This window comes from Brassica napus, chromosome A8 (genome assembly GCF_020379485.1).
Source record: "Brassica napus cultivar Da-Ae chromosome A8, Da-Ae, whole genome shotgun sequence".
NCBI lineage: Eukaryota > Viridiplantae > Streptophyta > Magnoliopsida > Brassicales > Brassicaceae > Brassica > Brassica napus.
In genome coordinates this window covers 8,616,313-8,622,058 of record NC_063441.1, presented here as the reverse complement: position 1 = coordinate 8,622,058, position 5,746 = coordinate 8,616,313, and the positions used below count along the sequence as shown (strand labels likewise).

The window sequence follows — 5,746 nt, the reverse complement described above, 5'->3', positions numbered from 1 at the left end:
TATTAGCTGAGCTAGCAGCCATGTTCTCAATCAGCTTAAACGCTCCAGCAGTGGTTTGAGTCATGAAATCTCCATTGCTCGCAGAGTTTAGAGCACCTTGGTATTTCCAGTCCACTCCATCATAGAAAATGTCCAGGAGATAATCATCATCAAATCCATGGTGAGGACATTCTCTGCGATAGTCATTGAAGCGCTCCCATGCGTCGCAGAAAGGCTCATCAGTGAGCTGTTTGAAGGAGGTGATCTTGTTCCTCAATGCAGCTGTTCTCGCCTTAGAGTAGAAATGGCTGAGGAACGCTGATCGGACCTGTTCCCATGAAGTGAGAGAGCCGGTAGGGAGAGAGTTCAACCACCGTGCAGCTTTTCCATCAAGAGAGAATGGGAATAACATGCACCTGATGTAATCTGGTGGAACACCATTAGCGCGAGTGAAACTGCAGACTTTTTCGAAGCTCTCAATATGCTCCATTGGAATTTCTGTAGAGAGACCAGAGAACACCTTTCTCTGTACTAGACCGATCAAAGCAGGCTTGATCTCGAAGTCCTGCCTGGTGCAGAGTGGAGGAACAATGGCAGAGCGCGTAGTAGGGATGTTACGCGGAAGGTTTCTCTGCCCGATTGGAACAGTCTGCGCCTGTTGTTCCTGCCGCGCGAGAGCAGCCTGTTCAGCAGCATCCTGCTGAGCTTGGATGGTCTGCTGCATTTGTTGCATCTGCTGCTGCATGAGTGCCATAGCCGCAGCGAGATCATCCTGATTGGCGTGATCACCCATAGTGGTGTCAGTTTGCCTTGGCTGTTGACGATTTGTTCTTTCTAACCTTGCTAGCTCCTGGTTGGTAAATGTAACTAACTCTCCTTGTGCGTTTCTCCGAGTATGTCTACTGGTCATGCACCTGGAACATTAGCTGCAACAAAAAGGATAAGGCAAGTTAGAGGTCTTAGACTAAATAAATAACCGAAAAATAAAGGTAAAAAGATGGTCCCCGGCAACGGCGCCAATTTGATATTACGTGTATACGCACACCAAATAACCTAATGTGCACACTACCACAATCGAATGGTATGTCGATGTAGCACTTTAGGATCGAATCCACAGAGACCAAATCTTACACTTTATCTTTATGGGATCAGAATCAAGCTAAAACAATATGGGGGTTTTAAAGTTGAGGAATCGTAACAAGCAAGTAATAGATTGAATTAAAGTTTTCAGATGATTAAAAATGCTAGCCTAGGGTGGTTTGATCGGGTGTTAAACAAGTGTGAGCCAAACAATTATTCAAGTTTAATTAAGAGCAAGTCTAGAACTCGGATCACTCAAGTAGAACAGCCCACTGTCGTGGTACTGCTCCCTATGCTGATCGATCTTGATACCTAAACTCTCGTTTGGATCAAGATGCGACAGCAAGCAATAGAGGTCAAGTCCGATATGTTCACAAAACACCCTAACATCTACTTTCGCTGGTTAGGGATGCAATGCTCATTCAAGTTATGTCTAGCAACCTATAACACTTTTGATGAATAGATTAAACCTAGAATCAGGCACTAAGTGGTTAACTTGATGCAAGCCTTAAGAACAACAATGAATGAAGACAATCGATTTATAACTTATTTATGTCAAGCTCACGGATCTAACACCCTAACACCCTAGACTAAGCAAGCTGACTACTCAGCCATGGAGCAAGAAAACACAGAGACAGAGATATAAAGCAACATGAAATATGACTGAAATAAAGTAATAGGGTTCAGGGGGTTCTTCTCTAAATCGAGAGAGATGGCCTTCTCCCTTTACAAAGTAGCAAATCTCAAGTCTCCAACTCTAAGGTCTGGTTCCTTGTCTCCAAAACAGCGTAGTATGATAAAGAGAAACAGAAAATATGATATATCAAAGCCACAGGTGGCTGGGAGAGAAAATATGGATAATTAGGGCAAATCCCGTAATGATTGTAGTTTCCTAAAAAATCTCTGCCGCTGGAACACTCACTCGGAACAGTCATCAAGACTGTTCTGCGTGAAAACCACCAAATTGCATTGTTTTCTGCCTCTTTTGTTCCAGCTGATCCATCTCCCATAAAATGCAACTCCAGATCTGTAATGACTCCAAAAGGACTAGGAAGACTCGATAAAGACTTGAAAACCAATTTAAAAGCATATATACAAGATGTATAAAACACCATATATCAGACACGATAGCAAGTTTTAGAGATCAAGTCCGATATGTTCACAATACACCCTAATATCTACTCTCGCTAACTAGGGATGCAATGCTCATTCATAACAGATCTATCAACCTTTTAATACACGGTTAATGAACATGCTAAACCTAGGATCTAACATTAAGCGGCCAGTTTAATGCAAGCATTAAGAATAGTTATAAATGAAGACAATCAAGAGATTCACTTATCTATGTTTAACTCACGGATCTAACACCCTAACACCCTAGACTAAGCAAGTGGATTACTCAGCCATGGACAGAGAAAACATAGAGATAACAGATGAATAAAACATATCTGAATCAATAATAAAAAGCAAAGAGGGTTTAGAAATCTTCTCCAAAGGATGTATAGATTCTTCTTCCTTAACAAGAGTATAAGTTTTCTCTCTCAAAAATCTCTCACAAAAGTAACGTAGAATGTCTAGAATAATAAGAAAAGATATATTGCAGGTCTTTGGCGGCTGCAGGAGTAAAAGGGGGAAACCCAAGGTAAAATCCCGAAATATTTGGAAACTTCTTTAAAAATCTATGCCGCTGGAGCAGGTACTCAGGTTGCTCCGCTCGACTGTTATGCGTGAAAATCACCAAATTGCACTCTTTTTCTCCTTTTTTCCTCCAACTGGTTTATCTCTCATCCAATGGAACTCCAGACCTGTAATAACTCGAAAAGGACTAGAAAGACTCGATAAAGACTTGAAAACCAATTAGAAAACATATATACAAGATGTCAAAAACACCATATATCACTTGTATTTCAAAACTTGGGTTTAGTTTATGAAAGATTGGGGTTCACATTGGATTAAGGTTTATATTTCCATGTAGGGTTTAGTGGTTAGGATTTAGTTTATGAAAGATTGGAGTTGACATTGAATTAGGGTTTATATTTTTGTGATTAGTTGATTTGGTTTAGTTTATGTACGACTGGAATTGACATTGGGATAAACATTACCACCTTCCATGAAGGTATAGCCATATCAACATTTGAAAAATATGTTAAGATGATCTTTAGATTGCAATTTACATTTTCACATTTTCTATTCAATATGCTCGTAGAATGGAAATACATGTTTCTTGCATTTCGAAATTTGGGTTTAGTTTATGAAAGTGAGATTGACATTTGATTAAGGTTTATATTTCCATGTAGGTTTAGTGATTAGTGGCTAGGGTTTAGTTTATGAAAGATTAAGATTGACATTTTTGAGTAGGGTTTATATTTATGTATATGGTTTAGTGATTAGTTGATAGGGTTTAGTTTATGTACGTTTGGGGTTGACATTGGGGTAAGCATAACCACCTTCCACGAACGTATATCCATATCAACATTTGAGAAATATTTTAAGATGATCCTTAGATTGCAACTACATTTTCACATTTTCTATTCTATATGCCTCATATAGAATGGTAATACATCTTACTGGCATTTTGAAATTTGGATTTACTTTATGAAAAATTAGGGTTGACGTTAGATTAGGGTTTATATTTCCATGTAGAGTTTAGTGATTAGTTGATAGGCTTTAGTTTATACTTCATGTTGGGTTATTTCGTCGTAAGTTTATTTTTAGATTTTGATATTTGGATTCAAGGTTTATATTTGGGTTAGAGTTTAGTGACTAGAGTTTAGGGTTTAGTATTTAGAAGATAAGGAGGTATGGTTTAAGCCAACATGAACTTCTTCAATGCAATTATAGATATTTCATAATTTCACCAATATGTACTATGTTATTTATTTTGTTCTATTCTATTTGGATTTGGATTTTATATTTGGGTTTATGGTTTATATAAGGGTTTAGGGTTTAGTATTTAGGGATTTGGATGGATTGTGATAAGGTTTAATATTTAAATTTCAGAGGTTGAGATAGTGATGGTGACAGATATGGAATAGAACATTTAAACCTTTTATTCTTTTACCTTCTTCAATGTTTGTTCTCTTCACATGAATTTACAAGGTTGGTAAATGGAATAAACCATTTATTCTAAACATGTTTATATTTTACAGCACTTGTTTCACTGTCTACAGTAAAAAAAACATTTTTTGATAAATAACATAGTGATGTGGCTATTTCTTCTTCGTTCATATATAATAGTTTTGGCTTCATCTGCACCACAAAAGAACAACATCACCTATTTTTTTACTTATAATGAGAAACCTGTTACGTAAAAGAGTAAAACCGGATGATTTATGACTTAAATACCTAACATTGAATTATGTCAAAATTATTGTCATTCACCTACTTCACCTTCAAAATATGGCTACTACACAAATAAACCCAAAAATATATTAGGCGTTAGTATAAAAGACATTATTCACTATGACGCTTCTATGCTAATATAGACAACAATTAAACAAACTAAATAAGAAGACATGAACGTCGAAAAATTGGCCGGCGGGTCAAAAATTTTAATAGTTTAGTCCCCAGACGCTGGCTGCCCTGTTGTGGTTGAGGTGGTGATGAATGACTTTGTTGGTGTTAAAAATATAGAAGATTATATAAAATGGTTAGTTTGTTAATTAAATATTTAGAAAATTAAGGTTCGTTAGTTTTTCGAAAGTATATGTATATATAATATTCGAGCTAAATAATAAGAATAAATGAACATAACAAAACAAACAGAAAAGCATCTGAAATTGAACATATATATGAACAATGTTAGGTGGGGTGATCAATAAAGTTGAATATGATAGGCCAAGATATCCTCGCTTAGTTAAAATTGCACCAATTTAAATGCGTAAAGATTTGGTGTGAAGACTTTGAACTTCACTCATTTATAGGAAACCTATTAATTGACTGATCACCAAACTCGTTTCTTGTTATTTCGTTTCATCACATACGTCACTTCTTTCATTTCATCAAACGAGAAGTAGTCGCTTCTACGTTCTAACCAAAAAGACGATCGGCAATAAAATAGTACGAGAACAAGCCATTATAGTGCTTTTATGTAAAGCTTCCAGTTCACTGAATTTGCTTGCTTTAGCCCGAACACACTTTCTAAGTCTTGAGACCATTTGAAGCAAATCCATTCAATCAGTTATAAAATAGGGTCACCGGGTTACGCACGTCTCGATCTCTAACTATTTTGCAAACCCGATTTTAGGGATTGGTAGAAGGGAAAGTATCCTCAACACCAACCTTTGATATATACGATGATTCCAAGAATGAAATTTTTAAAAACTCCTTACAGTTATGACAGTGTCTGCCTATAAATGGATATGAATGTATATTTTCGTTATACAATATTGTAAAGTCGATTTGTATCTATCTACCAAGAACAATAACACTGGTAAAGTTTTAATGATAGGGATGGTTAAGCAGTAGTTAGGGTATAATAAAAGCTCTATCATTTGTGGCATGCATGATGCACATAAATTGAACATGTAATCTATCAAAAAATGTATTTCGCCATTGCGCATTTGCGATATCTTATAATCATATTATATATGTTTGAAAGACAAAAAAAATTAAAGCACTTCCATAATACTCGAATTATGATAAATATTTGCAGAACTGATAATGACAAGAAAAGCAAAACAAAGTT

General features: G+C 36.2%; 1 non-coding gene across 1 annotated transcript; it reads left to right on the top strand.

Annotated features, from left to right (window-relative positions):
- The first annotated feature begins 152 nt into the window (after positions 1–152).
- On the top strand, positions 153–259 carry LOC125577542. The gene has a single exon (XR_007315951.1). It is a non-coding gene; the product is annotated as a small nucleolar RNA R71 (small nucleolar RNA).
- The last annotated feature ends 5,487 nt before the right edge of the window (positions 260–5,746 follow it).